This window comes from Dermacentor albipictus, unplaced genomic scaffold (genome assembly GCF_038994185.2).
Source record: "Dermacentor albipictus isolate Rhodes 1998 colony unplaced genomic scaffold, USDA_Dalb.pri_finalv2 scaffold_20, whole genome shotgun sequence".
NCBI lineage: Eukaryota > Metazoa > Arthropoda > Arachnida > Ixodida > Ixodidae > Dermacentor > Dermacentor albipictus.
In genome coordinates this window covers 7,089,005-7,108,690 of record NW_027225574.1, presented here as the reverse complement: position 1 = coordinate 7,108,690, position 19,686 = coordinate 7,089,005, and the positions used below count along the sequence as shown (strand labels likewise).

Here is a 19,686-nt window from a genome sequence, read left to right as displayed (position 1 = left end):
ACACATTCAAACCGCTTATCTTCGGTCTTGCTTAAAGTGCTTTTGTATACAAAACGACACGAAACTGAATAACAGGAGTCACTGTACAGAGAGAAATGAATGGGATTCCCCTAATTTGAAGCACCTGCACAGGCTAAAGAGGAACGTGGCTTCATGGCCTGAATGGAAAGATAAAAATGAAATTAACCTTTGGGTGGGGTATTATGGTGGTACCTCAATATCTTAACACATGCTTATTCAGTATGTACTTATCCGAAAAGCTTATTAATGACATACGCCCCCCTTTGCACTAATGCTGTCTATGCCATCCTGGTGTTAATAGCGCAAAATGTAGACGAGAGACGAGACGAGAAGACGACAGCACAAGCACTGTGGTGTCGCTTGTGGTGTGATCTTCTCGTCTCGTCTCTCGTCTATATTTTGCGCTGTTAGCACCAGGATGGAAAACCAACAAGCCCAAGCTGCTATTCTGTCTATGCCAGAGTGGGCTAAGGCTAAACCTTAGCAAGTCACAACATTTTAACCGTCAAATAAAAGTCCGTTGTGACCTTTGTTTGCCACTTTCAATAGTGTGTAGCTGTTGAAATAGCAACTATAATTATCGTAGGACAGCACGGCTTGAGCATGGCGTGCATAAAACACTTTTGTTCAGTGAGAAGATACATTCTGGTACTCTTTCGGGGATCAGCCTATAGGCTGCTCCCCTAAAGAGTACTAAAAAATGCGAATAATGCATATATGCACTACTCACAACAAGATGAATTGTTTCTGCATTATTCACAAAAAGATACCTTGTTTCTCTGAGAATGCCACAGCCAATTACATATTTCAAAGTGACCATTTTAAAATGCATGCAAAGTACAGCATGGCATTGAGGGTACCGCAAACTACTGAAATTCATATCAGCCAAGTTCAGCAGTCAACACCATAATCAAGCTTCTGAAAGTTGTGCATATTAGCAAGTTGACAGAATAATGAGGAGGAGAAGGTGAGGGAGATGGTTCCACTATAGCATTGTTCAAGCTCTATATCACATCATGTGCAGAAGGGCAAAGAATACCCAGCTTTCTGTTATACTTTCACCTGTTACCACTGCACCAAGTTGACTGACATGCCGAACAAGCAGTTTGCGATACCACGTTACCCTTACAAAAAAATTGTTGAAAGGTTATTGAGATATCATTGTTCAACGTCAACAAATGACCTTGAAAGATCATTGGGGAATTGTTGAAACAGCATTGAGGAAATTGTTGACAAGTGTTGATAATTGGCCCGCGACATTCTGTCGAAACATCATTGTGGCCTCTCAATTTGAAAGATCGTAGGCATATCGTTGAAACTATGGTGTATTTCAATGTTGAAAGCCCATTGAAGCATTGTTGAAGATGTGTTGCCTGTTGATATTGAAAGCTAATTGACGTATTGTTGAAATGTGTCATTTGTCAATGTTGAAAGCCCATTGAAGCATTGTTGAAGCTCAAACTTGAAAGCCCATTGACGTATTGTTGAAATGTGTTGTTTGTCAATGTTGAAAGCCCATTGAAGCATTGTTGAAGATGTGTTGTCTCAAAATTGAAAGCCCATTGATGTGTTGTTGAAATGTGTTGTTCATTAATATTGAAAGCCCATGGAAGAATTGTTGCAGATCTGTTGAACATCAACACAAATTATGTTGAAAGCCCTTTATGCCCCACTGGGTATTTAGCAGTTTAAACCTGCACTTTCCTTAAAATACTGCTGAGCTATGTTGCATATAGTTACCTTTGATGTCACGTTGGTATGTTTGCTGTGAGAGGGCAGGGATAAAATTTAAATACAGGGGTTTTGTATCGCAGGCCTCTGCCACCCTGGGCTCAAAAGCATGCTCCCAGATCGCCTGTAATAAACCATATTGTAAAACTGCTAGCAGTACTGTTATGCCACTTTTTTCAATTGTCAGAGTGGATGGACCTCCACAATATTAAGAGTGCTGAACTGATGCAGACAAAAACCATTTTTCTAGGTGAACTGTTTATTTGTAAACAAACATCTGTGTAAATGTACAACCATTTGTAGTTTGAGCACATCAGAAACTTCTTAAAAACTATTGCACAGTACAAACTTCCTGCAGCTTGACACCATAACAAAACAGAATACTGAAGATGTAGTCTGTGTGGCCCTCAAGTAAAACACATTTCTCAAAAGAAATAAATTTTTAAAAATAAATACCTAAATTAAATGTAGAAGCAGACTGACATGACTGTTAATAAGAGCACTCAAAAATGGCACTTGCTTTCTCTATTTGGGAGCCAGTGGTACTATTACCATGGCACGATTTGCTTGAGCCCACAGCACTCAACTGAGACCTGATATGCAGGGTGGTTATCTTTAAGTTTCATGGAATTTATTAAACACGGACTGTTGCAGCTAACATAATTCTAGATACAGAGTGCCAAACATTATTTGCATGAGAAATCAAGACACCATAGTCAGCTGATTAAGAAAAACTCAGTTCCTAATAAAGCTTTTCAAATTGTAGACGGTAATTTTACAAGGTGTATGCACTTAGAACGAACTTCCAGAATGACACCAGTAACGAGACACATGCCATCAAACTGGCTGTAGAAATGCACTGCTGTAGCACTTACTTTTTTTTAACAGAACGCACTGTTATGCATTGAAGCACAGAAGTAACCGGAATGCCCATGTATTTCTCACATTTATGGAAAAATTTCGCAACTGGTGTCATCCTGGAAATTAATTTCAAGTGAATATGTCTTTCAAAATCACTGGCTACAATTTGCAAACTGAAATATGTGCCGTGATGTGATAAGTGAATTAATAAATTTATGAGAATCAGTTTAATGTTTCCATTTCTTGTGCTAGTAATGTCCACCTCTGAATAATCCAGCTCAAGAAAAAAAATTATGCTACCTGGCACAGACAACTTAAAGATCTGTAAAACTGAAAAAGGATCACTGTACAATCCTTATTTGTTGCTTGAATGGTATGTGCCAATTTCGGTAAACGTTACATACTTCTGAAACATGGCAATCACAATAAGTGATGCTGATGGGAGCAATTTATTATGCTGCATTGCTGTTGCATGATCCAGTTGTGTTTTCCGCCATGATAACGTTCCTGCGCAGGTCATTCCATATCAAGCGACTTATTCATATTAACTACTTCAGATTTTTATATGAAAAAAAAACAGCTATTAGTGATGTGCTGGAATCAAAGTTACTCCTTGTGAGAGTTCCATTACAATTTTATTCACTGCCACAAAAAAATAACGAAAGAATTCAGAAAAAGATATGGTTTCATGCAAACATGAAAGGCACATCATGCCATTACCAGAGATCTTTCGTTGCATTTTAAATTGAAGCCGACTTATACCTATTAATTTTACTCATGTATTTTAGAAAGCAATAAGTTATTTTTACAAAGTTATGTCAAATGCAGTTTTTATTGAACTCTGACAATGGCACAGATGCACTTGCAGGTGTGCGATTCCATGCCGAATCGACCAGCGTTTTTTTGACAGCACACATATAGCTGAAACATTACTATATGTTTACTAGAGTTCAAAACTCGTTACCCACTTTTATTTATTTTTGCCAGATATTTTGTAGCACTTTGGTGACAGTTTAGTTTTCCTGCTCAGCTGAGCTAGAGGACATCAATCAACATTCTTCTTCAAATGCACATTGTATTGATCGAGGCCTTCAAATGGTGTGTGTGGAAATACGGTGAAGTGATGCAACTGCCAAAATAGCCAATTTTTTAAATATTTGAATACTTCAATTGCTTTCGGCACCGGCAAAAATGAGTCAAATTATTCCAATCCGTTAGTTTTTTTTTTTCGTAACGAAAATTCACAGGACAGAAATTAAATACAGAATGGTAGCCCAGGTGACATAGTATAGCAAAAAAATGTGAAGCTTTGAAGGTTCAGCTAATCGCCTGTAAAAAAAAAAACAAATTTTAATCTTTTGCAAGAAGCTTCATGTTGAAGAAAAAAACAGCTTTCATGGTTGGCCAAAAAGTATGTGATACATTATTGGATAGCTCTACATGTCTGCTATGCATGTGTGACGTTAAAAAAGGCATTATTTTTAAATGCGAGAAATTCTTTTTTGAAATTTTGTCAGCACCGACTTTTCTCGGATGTGCGCACTGCTTGCCGGCTGGGAATGCAGACCACAAAGCTGGCTTCGTCTCCACACAGATGACAGAGAAGCGGTGTTAGTGTCTGCATTTTATTGCCAAGGGACACATGCTCTAACGCAACGAGGCTTGTGTTTGGTGTGGGCCAGGTAAACCATACAGCCATTACACATAAAATATCAATACGAGGTCTGTTAGAAAAGTATCCGACCTTTGGCTGAAGAAAAAAAAACTGGGATAACTGGAGCGTTGGAAACCTAATCACTCTCAAAGTCGTCTCCTTGGGACTCCAGCCACTTCTCCCAGCGGTGCTGCCATTGTTAGAAGCATTCCGAGAAGGCCTCTTTCCGAATGGAGTTTAGCTCAGCTGTCGTTGCAGCCATAATGTCTTCTCTTGTCTGCAATTGTGCTTCTTTCAATGGCCTCTTGATTTTGGGAAATAGCCAGAAGCCGCAGGCGGCCATATAAGGAGAGTAAGGAGCCTGTCGAACTACAGGAGTCTGGTTTTTCGCCAAGAGTCTGAATCAAGTGCGAGAAAAACATTGTCGTGATGGATGCGCCAATTTCCTGTTGACAACTTTGGTATCTTGCGCCACACAGCATCACATAGGCCATGGAGGACATCCCTGTAGTAGTTAGTCTTTAGTGATTGTTTGACCCTGTGGTGCGTACCCGTGGTGTACCACACTGCGGGAGTCAAAGAAAGCAGTCAGCAACACTTTAACGTTGATGCGCACTTAGCGGTCTTTGGTTGATGCGCACTTAGCGGCAGCCACCGGCACGCACGACAAGTGAAATCTACTCTGTATATTTACAGGTTGATCGTCTTTACTAATAAGGATTAGACTCTTTTTTGTTGCCGACCCTGCCGCTGCTGCCACGAGTACATTGTTTTCCTGAAGTGTATTTGCCTTTGCACCGCACGACATGTCGAGATGTTGTACATGCCGCTCGCTTGTGCCTGAAAATGTGCCCTCTGCCAGCTGCTGTGAATGTAAGTTTAGTTTTCATTTTGGCGATTGTTCTGGTATAACCGAAGAGGTGTGGCAAACAAAACGTGTGAAAAAAAACTGGAAGTGCAATACATGCAAACATGGCCACACTGTGGAAGATGGAAGTGAGAAGCTTAGTGCAGAAAAGGAAGTGTTAACACGTTTGCTCAAAATTGAGGCTAAACTTGACGCTCTCCAAACCTTGCCCAAAATAATTAATGAATTAGAAGCCTCAGTGCAGCTTATCTCAGATAAGTTTGACGAATTTCAAAACCGGCTGACTGATCAAGAAAAAAACACCAAAGAACTTTGCCAGCGTATAGACAAACTTGAGAAGGCGGACTCGGCAAATGAAATTGCTCACCTAAAGCGTGAAGTCGAAAGCTTAGAGTGGCGAAGTCGCCGCTTAAATCTTGAAATACATGGCGTCTCTGAGTCCGTCGATGAGGACCTACTAGAAAAGATAAACGAAGTGGCTACCAAACTGAATGTACCGCATGTAACAAGGAAGGATATAGCTGCCGTGCATAGGCTGCCAGCGAAGGCCGACAAAACGCCTGCTATTATCACTCGCTTTTTGAGGCAAGAGGACCGTGACACTTGGCTGGCAAACAGACATTTGCTGCAAAAAGAGAAAAGCTTGTTTATCTGCGAAAATATCACGCGGCTCTCCCGCACATTGCTAACCTCGACAAAAGAATGGGCAAAAAAGAATGGCTACGCATACGTTTGGCATGCTAACGGAAAAGTTCTGCTGCGGAAGCAGACCGGCGACCCCGCTTTCGTCATTCGCAGTGAGCAAGATTTTATCAACTTGCAGTAACGTGCTCTTGTAGCACCCACGATGTGGGCGTTCTTTGTGTTCTTTAGTGCAAGATGATGCACTCATGTTTTGACCTTCCTTGTGAACCTGCTTTCTTAAAAAAAGACACACTTTCTTTGTTTCATCTTAACGCTAGGAGCTTAAAAACTAAACTTGATGAGGTAGACTTATTCCTAAATGACCTTAACTATTCTTTTGACATTCTTTGTTTCACTGAAACGTGGTTTTCCTCTGATGATGAGTGTGCTTTTCTTGATGGTTACGACTGCATATCCGTATGTCGCGCTTTCAAACGTGGTGGTGGTAGTGCGATGTATATTCGCTCACACTTCAAGTACAATGCACTCACAGAATATAATATTATAAATGAAAACATTGAATGTGTCGTTGTACAACTTTATGACATCCTGCTAGGAGTGTTTTATCGCCCGCCATCTGGATCCTTGAACCATTTCTTGAACTGTATGGAAGAACTGTTTGAACTAAGTCTTGAGTTAAAACTACAGTGTGCTTTTGTTGGCGATTTTAATCTCAATGTTTCATCAGATACCTCCGGCTATTCGCGCCTACAAGAGCAGTTTGTGTCATACGCGTGCTGTAACTTAATAGATATGCCAACTAGGATTACTCCTACCTCTCAAAGTATTTTAGACCTTTGCATTACAAGCTTTCCGCCTGACGTTGTCAAATCGGGTGTATTGAAGTGCGATTTAAGTGACCATTTGCCAATCTACTGCATTTTACCTCACAAAAGGCCTAATTCAAATAAGCAACCAGTTTTTATCCGCCATTACTCTGAAAAAAATATCAGCAAATTCAAATATCTTCTCTCAAATCAAAGGTGGGACTCCATTTTAATGGATACAGATGCAAATAAAGCGTACGAGGCTTTTCTTTCCTGCTTTATGGCTGCATACGAGAAGTGTTTTCCCCTCGAGCCATGGGTAAAACGAAAAAAGATAAGGAAGCCTTGGATCACTCATGAACTGCACATGAGAATCAAACAAAAAAACAGGCTGTTTGAAAATTTCCTGAATACCAAGCATGAAAATGACTTTACACTGTTTAAAAAAGTTCGAAACAAATTAAATGCAGATATTAGAAAATCAAGATTTGAATACTACATAACAAAGTTTGCAGACATTACGGGTAACTCACGGCTAATGTGGCAAACCGTGAGGGAGGTACTCTCGAAAAATTTCCAGCACAAAAAGGTTCCGTATCAAAACGACGCTATGACTGACAACGAAGTCGCAAATTTATTTAATGACCATTTCATTGCAGTCGGATCATGCGATGGGAATTCAGTTGATTCACCGTGCGAGCAGTTCATTGCATCAAACGCCGCAAACACATTGTTTTTAGCACCCACTGACGAACGTGAAGTGCTAGATATTATTCTGACACTAAAAAATGGCTGTGCTCCAGGAGCAGATGAAATTAAACCGAAACCTCTAAAGGCTGTAGGTGAAATAATCAGTTGTCCGCTCTCTCACATTTGCAACATTATTTTATCTACAGGCGTTTTTCCGCAGAAAATGAAACTGGCCAAAGTGACTGTTGTGCACAAGGGTGGCCCAGCGAACGAACTAACAAATTATAGGCCTATATCAGTACTACCAGTATTTGCAAAGGTAGCCGAACAGGTTATAAACAAAAGATTCGTCCGTTTTCTCACCGCGCAAAATATTATAGCCGATGAGCAATTTGGCTTTAGGAAAGATAGATCAGCCGAAACCGCACTCCTCGGGATAAAGGAAAAAATTCTAAACAACATTGAAGAAAAGGCACACACCCTGGGAATTTTCCTCGACTTCAGAAAGGCATTCGACTGTGTTCAGCACGATGTTCTAATAAGAAAGCTTCCACTTTACGGATTCCGTGGCGTGTCGTTGACCTTAATTGAGAGCTATTTAACGTCAAGAGAGCAATTTACTGTCATAAATGCTGCAGCCTCACACGTAAAAACAATAAAATATGGTGTGCCTCAGGGATCTATTCTCGGACCTGTACTCTTTATTTTATACCTGAATGATATTGTGAATATACCAGGCAGCGAAAACCTAGTGTTGTACGCTGATGACACTAATGTCTTTTTCTCAGGTAGTGACCCCTACGCGCTCGAAAGAAAGGCTAACTATTGGTTGACCGGCTTGAGTACATGGTTAAAACTAAACAAGATGCAATTAAATGCTAGTAAGACCAAATACATTCTCTTCAGAGCAAAAGGTGTAAAAGCTCCTGACAACCTAAACTTAAACTTTGAAAACACTCAGCTGAAACAGTGCTCGCAAATTCGTTTTCTAGGTGTACTGTTTCAAGAAAATCTCTCTTGGAATTCGCATGTTGATCAGCTTCGAAGTGATCTTTGTCGGGCGGTTGGCATTTTAAACAAATTGAGATATCTCCCGGCGTCCATAAAGCGGCAAATATACTATTCATTAATACATTCCCGTTTAAGCTACTGTTCCCTTGTATGGTTAACGACGACACAAACAAATCGAGATTCCCTCTTTGCAATTCAAAAGCGGGCGTTACGAGCTATTGGGAAAATACAGTTATTGCGCAGCTGCTGGCCCTTGTTTAGGTCTTATGGAATACTAGAAATAAGTAAACTGCACACATACAAATTATGTCTGGAAATATTACGCCAGTACAAACTAGACAAAAAAACCTTCGAAACCACCTATCACACTAAACTTAGCACATACGAACTTAGGAAACAATGTATGGAAACACCTCGTGTACGCACTAATTACGGTTTTCAGAGGTTAGGATGGCAAATTCCTGACTTAATTAATCAATACCCTATTATTCTGGATACTGTACGCAGCACTCCCTCTATACGTAAATACAAAATGTTAATTAAAGCAATGCTCATAAATGAACCTTAAAGGTGAAAACTGAACGTATACCTATCACTAGTGTGTTTGTAAATACTGCTATGGTCGAATTGTGCTTTGAAGTATGCTGTTTTGTTTTTCCGCCGAAAGCCTGTGTTTTTGTAAGGATGTCTTATGCATTGTGTAAAAAATATTGAATGTGTGTTCTATTATGTAATGCTCTTTCTTGATTTTTGTAACCTGTGGTGCCGCCTGTCATCCGGGTGGCGTGGCCTCGTCAGGCAAAGTATGCCTTTTGCCACGTCACCCTGGACAACCTTTTCGTTGTCTTAAATAAATTCTGAATGAATGAAATGAATGAATGGTTGGTGACGTGGAATGCTTCCACTGTAATGACTGGGATTTGGTTTCCCGGTCATAAACATACATCCAAGACTTGTCACCAGTGATTATGGTGTTCGTGAAGTTGAGGTCACTGTTTGTGGAATCCAGCATGTCTGTGAGACTTCAACACGAAGTTGCTTTTGCTCGACCATGAGCAGCTTGGGAACGAATTTCGGGGCAAATCTCTTCATGGCCAAATCTTCGGTGATAATGGAATGTGGATAAAATGTGCTGATGCCCACCTCTTCCACAATTTCTTGGATAGTCACACGACGGTCCCGCATCACCACAGGGTTCACTTAGGCAATGACCTGGTCATTTCGGCATATTGATGGCCGACTGGAGCGTGGCTCGCTCTCCACCGATGCGTGGTTGTCTTTAAACTGGTTGTACCACTCCTTAATCTGTGTGCTGCTCATAGCGCAGTCACCGAAAGCAGTCTGAATCTTCCGAATGGTTTCCACGTGGCTGTCGCCCAGTTTCTGGCAAAATTTGACGCAGTAGCACTGCTCCAGTCGCTCCGCCATTTTCCTTGCAATAAAAAAACGACGAGAGCACTGTGTACTACCTCATTCAAATGCTGCGTCCCAGCAATTCACGCTATTGGCAGGCAGGAAAAAATTCGTGCATGCGCGAAAAGGTTCAAGGGTGGCTGATGAAAACGCGCTTGTTTCATATTCATCAGGTGTCTGCAAAAAAAAGTCAAATACTTTTCTAACAGACCTCGTACGTATTAATATGCGAGGGAATCCTGCAGTGTTAAAAGATATCTTTCATGCAGTTTACAAAAAGAAATATCGGCTATTATGTAGACAGTAAATCCAGGAAGAGCGCTGATATTGTTCATACAAAGCATTTTAAAGGGCATGTCGCACTGCAATGCAACACAGAGGGAGCAGGACACTTCGTGCCCTGCTCCCTGGAGCCCAATGATGATGCAAGTAGAAAACACCTTTATAATTAAGACTGAAAACCTACATAAGTGTGAACAAATTCTTGTGGTGTTGTTTGCTACCACTGTTTCAGAGCCAGAACGTGTTCACCTATAAAAGTCATATTTGCCTTGTTCAGTCTGATGTGGTCAGACACCACTGGCGACCACTTTTTGCATTCATGTTAAAAAAATACAAGTTGAGACTGCAGCTGTAGCGCTTGACGTCACCTGCCTTCGCAATGATAAAAAAGGCAGTCAGTTTGTTGAGTAGTTTTTGTGGCTAATTATATTAACAATCTTTCCTTGCTAGCTGACATGGCTTCATATATTTATGCTATATTTATGCTGTATGTGTGATCCACAAATGAACATTACAGAAAATAATTTATTGCACTTAAAGAATACCTTTTTGTTACTTGTCACATGCATAGCAGACATGTAGGGCTGTGTAACGATGGGCGACATACTTTTGTGCCAACCTCCAAAGTTAATTTTTTACCTTCAACACGAAGCTTCTTGCAAAAAATTGGAACTTTAAGTTTTTTTAGCTGATCAACTGAACCTACAAGGCTTGAAATATTTTGCAGCTATCCCAAGTCAACCAGTCTGATTTTATATTTATTTTGTGCCTTCTGTATTTCCCTACATTAGAAGAAAATTCAAACTTTGCAAATTTTGGCAGTCACACCACTTGTCTCTTGACATGAACATCATCTGAATATCTGGATCATACAATTTCCCTTTCAAAAGAAACGTGTATCAGTGCCTTCTAGCTTAGCTGGGCAAGAACAATAAATTTTTGCCAAAATTCAAAAAAATTTTTGCGAAGGAAAATAAATGGGGAGCAAGAGTTCGGAGTTTCAACTATATCTGTGATGGTCAAAAAAACGCTGGTTGGTTGCCCTGGAATGACTCAAGTGTATGTATGAAAGCAAATTTTCTCAAAAATTTTCTTATTGTACCTACTCAAAATCAAGCAAACTTGAAATGCTTTGCCATAGTGGAACAGTTCTTGACAAAATTGGGTGGTTTGGCATGAAATGACTTAAGATACTTAAAAAATATATTAATAAGGAAACACTATCCTTACTGGAACCATATCAAAAACTAACATAAAAATGTAGTGAACTATAACAAAGCACAGCACTTGTATTCTGGATTAAGCAATCCAATGTGGGCTTCTCAGGAGACTTGCATAATTAGCATAAATAAAATTAACATAAAAATGTCAAGGCATAGAAAGGCACAACATTTGTATGCTCATTTGAGAAATCCAAATTGAGCCCTTCACGAGACTAACATAAAACATAAAAATGTCGAGAGTTACAAAAGCACAACACTTGTGTTTTGGTTTGAGCTGTCCAACTTGGGCTCTTGAGAGGCTATTGGTCCCATGCGAGAAGCGAGGCCAGAGTTCTTTACATAGGGCATGTTGGTACCAGGAAACTTGTGACACGTGAAGCCTGCAACAACAAGCCAGAACAAGTTTTAAAAAGCAACTTCTACATGCAAAAGAATGGCATGCAATATGCCCTTGTTATAATGAAATTGAATTATGTATTTGTGTAGCTTAATTCCAACTTTCCACGGGTACAGCTTTGCAGCATGACCATTTAAATTGATTCTGTGTGGCACGGGACTCCACTAAGTGTCAAATGCAAGAAAGGGCAAAGAGGAACAAAACACTGTAGCAAAATAACTTTACGAATATCCTCAATGTCGAAGATGTGAACTTTGCTTGCTGAGAAACAAAATGGTGAAAAAAATTCATGTTGTTCATAAATAAACCTGAACTGACAATTAAATTATTTCTTGTAACTTTCATAATTAAAATGTGCAGCATTTAACTGTGCTTTTCCATGCTCCAAATACAATACTGTCATGTCACTACAATTGAGTGTAGCTTCATTTGAAGTTAGGTTTCCTGAGTTCACATGCAATCGGAATGTACTTCTCGCCTTACAATGACTTAGGACTTTCTACATTAAAGAAGACACTGCTTACAGCAAAGTATGTTTTCTGCCTCAACGATTGAATTACTGTTATAATGAGGATTCCATGTAGTTGTGCACCAAGCTGCTTAGCATGAAACATGCAGAATGTGACAGATACGAAGAAATGCTGTCTTTTAAGAGCCATATGCCATAGGACTGACTTCTTTAACCCTTTTAGGGTTTACTGCCGTACATCTGTGGCTGTGACGGAACGTTCTGAAAAAATTTGCCGTTTCAGAACAAAGTGTTGCCTAGCATCCCACTGGAGGTGCTGCAACCTTCCGAGGCTTCTAGAAAATATTCTTAAAGTGCTGTCGCTCCATGGGTTTCTCCAAAACTGATTTTCACTTAGCTCCTTGGTGTCTGTCATTGCAGTAATTTGGGAGTGTTGCCACAAGTTTTTGTAAGTTTCATTACACAAAAAAATTATGCTGCTTTATCCTGCATAAAAAAATAAAACATCTAAAACTGCAAATACTGAAATGGTATTGCCACTTCATCATTATTTAAAAATATTATTTACCACTTCATTTTCTCGGAACGTCACTCTGAAGAACTTAAATCTGCAATAAAAATATTAAGAGTGCACGAAAAGTGATTTTTGAGGCTGAACCGAATAATGCTAGAAGCAAATCAAATAATGGATAGCTTCTGAATAATGAACAGCTGATATCACAATTAATGTAAGATGAGGCTCACAACCTAGTATTTTTAATGTTTGCAAGTTTCTGTCATTGTTATGTTATGAAGAGCTGTTTATTAAAAGCACAAATGTAGCAGCAAAAGGTTTCCTCACATGCACAGGACTCTTCAGTAAGCATAAATGATTGCTGTACAGCCTCTAAAGTACAGCTACTTAAGTAATGTAGCCTGGTCTGCTATTCTTACAAGTTCTTACGTTTTATGTCTATACTATGTTATTGGACGTGAAAATTTACCGTACTTTGGCTCAAATTTCATGTTTTATTGGTGTTTCGAAATATTAGAATACTCACATTTACAAATAGTGACCATTCAAAGACTAAATTGAATAGGACACTATTCAATTCGAAAGTTTTGAGCATTTGCAAACCACAAAAAATATTAACTCCTAAATTAGAGAGGCATATTTCTCCCCAAAATGTGACCCTCAACGGGCTAAACAAGAGCGACAGAAAAGCCCATTCATCTTTTTGATTATTTTAAGCCCATAATCTACTTGGCAATGGTTCATAATAACCCTGTTAACAGGTAGGTGAAGTAAGGAAGCAGGAATCAATTCTAACAATTTCAGAATGGGAGTAGTGGACATGTCTGATGGACTGTAAGAAGCTTTATACATTAGGCCCCAAGAGCCTATTTTCAATTTATTGAAGTATATGGGGAAAAGCCTCATAAATATTTTTTTTCATATCTTAGAATACAAAGTGATAAAGTGTGCGTTAATAAATACCAGTCACAGGTTAAGTGCTTAGAATGAGTAAGCGCCCACTAAACGTAGTACTGTTGACAGCAATGCTTGCAACTCTGTCCATGTTGTTTCTTTGATTGAAACAACCAAAAGAAAATTGCCACACCACTCAGGTTCCCTCTGCTAAAAGGCTGCTGTCTGGCATCACATGGACCTCCTTCAATATAGGAGCAACCTTAATTCGATGTGGTCTGTTAAAATTGGTGAATCTACTGTTTCACATCTCAGAACCTGGAGAGCTGTTTTGATTTCTGCAATTTGGTGAACGTGCTCCTGCTCGAGCTGAGCAGTAACCACACTTGAGCATAGCTTCTCCGCAATTCGTGTATTAGAATAACACTTTCAGGCTAATTAAACATGTCGTCCATGCCAATAGATTTGGAGTGTGCTTCACAGACAACTATTCCTTGCAATGACAGCCATGTAGCACTGCTAATGCGCCAATGCAGCTCATGTTATGTGGTGGAGCCACTAAAAACTTTCAGCAGTGAAGGCAGCTTTCAAATTTTAGAAGCATTTGTGTATGGCGGCATTACGCACTTATGATCACATGAACAGTCATTCCAAATAGTAGGCTATCGTAGCACACAACTGCACACACTTGAAAGTCGTTTGTTATGCCAATGGCAAGTTCATAATTTTAGAAAAAAATGTGAATGTAAAAATGCAACCAGAAAGGATATATGGTACTTGCCTATAACAGCACTGACCCTGGTGGGGTCAAGAGCCCTTTTTGCCCCTTGGTGTTATTTCCAAAGGCCAAATGGCCCATGAGCTCCTCCTCTGTGAACACATGGTGAAGCAAGGCCCTTGCAAACTTTCCTGGTCCACCATGGCAGGCCATGGTAAGCTGTGCCAGGATAACCTTCTCAATGTGCACTCCTTCAACCTATGTGAACCTGCACGTTTAAGTAAATGTTAGCAAAACAGTTTTAAGCCTTTCAAGCACATTCACACAACAGCCCTACTGCAAATAAATTAAAAAAGTACCTGTTGCAAATCTAGAACGCTAAACTGGACTTCTTACAAGCTTCTTATGCTGTCCGGATGCCACGTTTCAGAAGAACAATCCAGCACAAACAAGAATAATAAACCAAAGTATCCAAACATCTAGTACTTGAAAAAGGGGAGTACCAGCGAAACACAAATGACACGCACACAAGGAAACGGCATTAGACACGGACTCCCTGTCTAACGCCTCTTCCGTGTGTGCACGTCCTTTGTTTTGCTGGTACCCCCCTTTTTCAAGTTCATCATGCACCAACTGGCCCAAGAGCTTGAGCTAATGCACATCTAGTACTATTTATTGTGATTACCATTCTTAGGATACTTCATATTTTCAGGTCTCTATTTTCCCATCCATTTGTGTCAATAGGTAGCCCATGGTCTAATGGGGAGATTGGGCTGCTATGTTGAGGGAAGAGTTCAAAATCAACCGTCAGAACAGCTTGGGTGACTGGTTATGCGACCCTGGGCATATGCCACTTTTCAATGAATCTCTTTCCCGCTATCTTGGGCAACTGCTGCTGCTTGTGTTGGCAAGCAGCATTAGGAGCTCGAAGAGGGACATGATTGTCGATCATTACTAAGATTACCACTACACATCATGTTCACTTGCTGTGCTCCAGATGTAATGTGTGAGGATTCCACTCCACTGTATGAAATGTACATAAGTTGCAAGGACAGTATGTGCCAACCGCCACCTCAATTAAATTAATCGACTCGCAAAGCACAGGCTGCACAAGATCACGGAGTGAACTCAGAAGTTTGTGGACAGTCAGTTGATGTCCATGTCAGGGACTTCTAGGGAGACTCGGTCATTTCCTCGATGTGCATCATCGTGCCGTCACACATTGTATTACAATTCTGTCTGTCTTGTTGTACCACCGTTCTAATAGTCATCACGTATCACCACAATTCAATATATAAATAGACACTTATATCTACTGTTTATTTAATCTTTATGGAGATTACTTTGAGCATGAGTTTTTGCAGAGATCATGAATTCTACAGCTTAAAGGAGCACTAAAGAAATATAAATTAATTAAATTCTGGCATTTTAAGTGCCAAAATGACAATCTGATGTTTAGGCACGCCATAGTGGGGAACTCTGGACTAATTTTTACTAAATTAGGCTGCAAGGTACCTGGGCAGTTTTGTATTTACCCTCCATCAAAATGCGGTTGTTTGATCCTGTGACCTCGTGCTTAGCGGAGCTGTGCCAACACCCCTAAGCAACTACGGCATGAAAGCACTATAGAGAAAAATTATTTTAGATGTATCTGTACATTACCTTCCTACAATTCAAGAGATTCACTCATACCGTAACAAGAGGCCGAGTAAACTGTAAAAGCAGCAAGAGGAAAGATTGGTGGCAGTGCTGCCTTGAAGTTACCACACCCGCTTGCTGTGACGTCATGGATTTAGATGACGTCTGTTCAGGTGTAGCAATTTTTTTTACAAATAAAGATGTTCTTCATCATATTCCAAAAACCCAAATAAAAAGCGTCAGGAACATTTACAGAACCAATACAACCAAAGTATGAAAAAATACTTGGAATCCATGATGTGACAATGAGGTGTCAGCACGAAGATTTTGGGGCGATACTCAGAAAATTACACTTTGAGTTTTATTTTCTCTAATAATCAAGCAACTACCAAGAAATTTACAGTAGTTATTTAAGACGATGCTTTATTTAAAATTCATTTAGGGTGTCATTAGTGTCCCCTTAATACAAAACAAGGAATGCACTTGGCTGCGTAATAGGTTAACATGCATCACTGGTTCTCATTAAGGTAGGATTATCAGTATAGCAAAGGGCATGCACTGGCTGCTCCAGAGGGGAGCCCTTCCACTTCCCCTCAACCTTCCAATTTCCAATTTATGAGCAGTGATGCAATTTCTGTATCTTAACAAGACATAATGCCAAGATAGAGCATGTGGTGACCGGCACTTCGCACCATCCAGCTCGGCATCAATCTTTTTGGAATTTGGCCCTTGAAATGCAGAAAGCCCCGATCATTGCTCATTCTTCAGCCAACTTTCTCGAAGGGTGCTGCTGTTCTGGTTTGATACATCTAGCAGTGCACTGCTGTATGACATAGGCCATTATACCTTCGTTCTGGTAAAACTATAAAGATGTTCACTCATGTAGACCACTAATGTCCACACTAAGTTTCATATCAGGCATATACACTGAAAAAGACACATTCTGCGTTTAATATGTTCACAAGTGACACTGAATTCACTCCCAGTCCCGGTGCAGTTGTTAAGTCTTTCAGCTGAGTGCTTAAAGGCACCATGTCTCCTAATGAAGGCACTCTGCACCAATTGATCACTGGAGCAAATGCCTTGCAGTTGCATCAGCAATGTTTTTTTCCTGCTTCCTGCAATACATTTTCACGGCATCACTGTATTTGATCATGGTGACGCTACAGAATGGATGACCAAAGAATTCACCTTTAGCGTGCCAGCTGGGGCGTCTCCCAGCTCACTTTGAATCTGAAAAAAGATGTCAGTATTAAAACATGAAGCCACGATGCAGCAAAAGCGACAATCAAAAGAGCTACATGGACCATTAGGCTGACATAAATGGACAGATACAAATGACTAGTCATCGAATACACGAAAGTGTGGCTGCTCTTGCCAATGGCAGTGTGAGCTTGTCAAATAATTTATTTCACATTCCTCTACTTATATTAAAAATTATTTCCACGCATCTACTTAACTGTTATGGCCACATATTAAAGGCAGTTCCTTCATATAAGGCCCCAGTGTTACATTCTTTTACTCCCCGTCTACCTGATGCTACTGAAGTTTTGCTTACACTCAAAGAAAGAATTTCACAGACCTGCTCTTTCGACAAAAAACATTATTCCAAGCTTGTGGCAAAGCGTCGTCATTTAGTTCACAACGATGCGCTCCGCTTTCAATCTGCTCACTGTGTAGTGCTCGGATTCAAAGCAAAAATGGCTTTTCGACATAACTAGCTACTTCTATGGTCACAAGAAACAATGCTAATTATTGATGTTTATGTTGCCGATAACATATACATGCCGCCTCGAAACACAGTGGGACGACAAGGCAGATATGCCAGGCATTTATCTCGTTCCTTTACTGATTTTAAAACTTTGTTACATCAATCAGTTACTAAAGTGCGAAAAGCTGAAATTTCACGCTGTTACATTTCTTTAATGTTCTATCCCAGTAAAGTAGGACCTGGAGTGCCATGAAATCTGCCTTTCCGTGAATGCTGAGCACCTACGCGAAGCCGTTTGGGCGAAGCACTCGATGGCACCGAACGGAGAAGATAAAAAAAGAAAGTTGAATGCGCGCTAACAGGTGGAAAACAAAACACACGCGGTTGGCAAGGCGTGTAACTCGGTGATTTCGCAGCACTCTGTGGCATCACCCCTATTGTATGTCACGTATCGCATAGAATCGCGTGTACACACTTGAAATTTTTTATTATTGCGAGACAGCCTCCTCTGTGTTTTCCGGTCGCGCGAACGTCGGCCGCACGGCGTGACAGATAGTGGCGTTGAAGCACCGCGGTGTCACTCGATCCTGAAGGGAACACCGCAACAGAATACATTTTCGCTGATCCCACCGCCCCCCCCCCCTTTGTTGCTACAGCTCACTCACACGCCTTGTACTAGCGTGGCGCAAACGAAATATCTTCGATTACAGTACAGATCGGATGGTTTCAGGTCGCATTGTTATGCGCTCATTAATAAGGCTAACTCAATCGGTGCTCGAACACCGTATTAGAAATCATGGCGTACAACAGCCCTGTTTTAGCTGGCACCACATAGCTGCCTTACGTCACCACTAGCGGAGAGTAAAGTTAAACCAGGACAAAGCTCCACGTTATATATCACAAATCTAGTGCTGTACAACCAATTCTCGCAACGGAAGGATAGTGCTAGGAATGAAAACTAGAAAAGAGGCCCGCGGAAAACACGCACAGGCGCTGAACTCATTTCCGGGCTCCCGTACACCGCTTCGCAATGGACGAACAAGGGGAATTCGAAACATCAACTCACCTTTGATGACGCTGAATCGGAGGCGATCATGGCGATCTTCGAGGCAACAAGCCCATAAAAAGCGAGCAACACGCAGGAATATTCCAAAGATGTCACAGCGAAGCACACAAAGAACGCAGAAAAGCAGGAAGCTTTCAAGCGAACAGCGTACACGAACTCGCCGGAATGCTCCAAGCATCAACACCGCAAACGCGCAATCATACATGTACACTCATACAAATACACGCTTATATTATCATAAATTGTACTATTTGATAACAAATTCTGTCATGTCATGTTATTACAGAACAATTGTTGTGCTTTGCATGTGTATGAAAGTTTTTTGCTTCACTTCTTTGATGAACTACTTTCTTTGGCGCAGTAACGCGGTGCACCGGCCGGAGCTAATGGAGTGCGCTGGAAAAGGCGCCAAATTCAAACGTCGCAAACGCCGTGCTAATTTGTGCGCGCACAGTTTTCGTCGTTTGGATTTAAAAAAAAAGTAATGCGTGCCGCAACCATGCGAACTGAACTACTGACCAGAAAAGTACAGAAACGTCGCTGTTTGTGCTTCTTATTTCGACGTCACAGCAAACTGCAGGCGGTCTGTCGTCCCATTCTTTTAAACATTTGTGTGTGTGCTTCTGCGCTGTGCGATTTGTCACCGAGAACGTATAGCAGCGCAGATTCTGCTTGGTGGCCGAGCAGATTCCCAACACATTCGCCAGCACCCCGTCTACGTCACAGAAAAGAATGTGGCCTCCATGTGAAATATGAGCACGATGACATACATATCAGCCAAGCTTTTCGTTTCGTTCTGTGCGTGCTAACGGGTAACATCTAAGCGATACGCACTCTGTAAAAACGATGTTCACTCCTTTATCCGCCGCACCCGCCGTGGTGGCATAGTGGCCTGAGGTGTTGCGCTAATAACCCGAGTGCTTGGGATCTAATGCCGCTCGGGGCGGCTACATTTCGATGGAGGTGAAATGCAAGAACGTCCGTGTACTGTGCGTTCGGTGCAGGTTAAAGGACCCCAGATGGTGAAAATAAATATGGAGTTTCTTACTACGGTGCGGCTCATAATCAAAGCGT

At 40.8% G+C, this 19,686-nt stretch overlaps 1 long non-coding RNA gene across 1 annotated transcript; it reads right to left on the bottom strand.

The window, feature by feature from the left end:
- Positions 1-11,058: 11,058 nt before the first annotated feature.
- LOC139052237 (uncharacterized) lies at positions 11,059-18,794 on the bottom strand. The gene is made up of 4 exons (XR_011509802.1): positions 18,613-18,794; positions 17,027-17,068; positions 14,261-14,465; positions 11,059-11,585 (listed from the first exon to the last, which is right to left on the bottom strand). It is a non-coding gene; the product is annotated as an uncharacterized lncRNA (long non-coding RNA).
- Between the last annotated feature and the right edge of the window lie 892 nt (positions 18,795-19,686).